We start from the raw sequence: 704 nt of genomic DNA on the forward strand, positions 1-704 counted from the left end.
TATTAAATGTTGGATATTTGTTGCGATTTTAAATTATTCGAGGGCATTTTTGTGGGAATAGATCCTCTCAATTTTTTTAACAATTGAGGAAGTAAAGTGTGATATCTCACCATTAATTTTTTAGGTGGGACCAACAAAGGTGGGTTGGGTTGGAAATTTGAAACCGCCAAACTTAAAAATTCTGCCTAACCCGCACCGCCTAATTCATGGGCTTTGGCAAGCTTCGGCGGAGCAGAGCGGGGCAGGGCGGGCTTCTCCTACATTTTTTTGTCAATGCCATTTTTTTTACAAATTTCTATAATATTATTGATCTACAAAGGAATGAAGATGATAATTGAATATTTCTAAGTTATATTTTGTATTATGTTTTTAGTTTGATTGATTATAAACTTGAAAATGTTTAATTATATGTTTTGAAAAATATTTGTTTTACTTTGAACAATGTTAATTTTATTATTTTGTTTCAAAAAAACTTGGTTTATGATTATGTTTATTACATATTTATCATTATAAAAACTTTAATGTTTGTGAATTTGTAAATTATAATTTTTTTATGTCTTTAGAAATTATAAATTTATGGACATAATTGTGAAATTATATATATTATTTAAGATTTAATGGTTTATAAAAAAAGAGATTTGGCAGGCTTGGCCCGCCAGTCCGCCGTTAGGCAGGACGGGGGAAGAATTCAGGACCGCCTCACT

The sequence above is a fragment of the Arachis hypogaea genome, chromosome 18, assembly GCF_003086295.3.
Source record: "Arachis hypogaea cultivar Tifrunner chromosome 18, arahy.Tifrunner.gnm2.J5K5, whole genome shotgun sequence".
Lineage (NCBI taxonomy): Eukaryota > Viridiplantae > Streptophyta > Magnoliopsida > Fabales > Fabaceae > Arachis > Arachis hypogaea.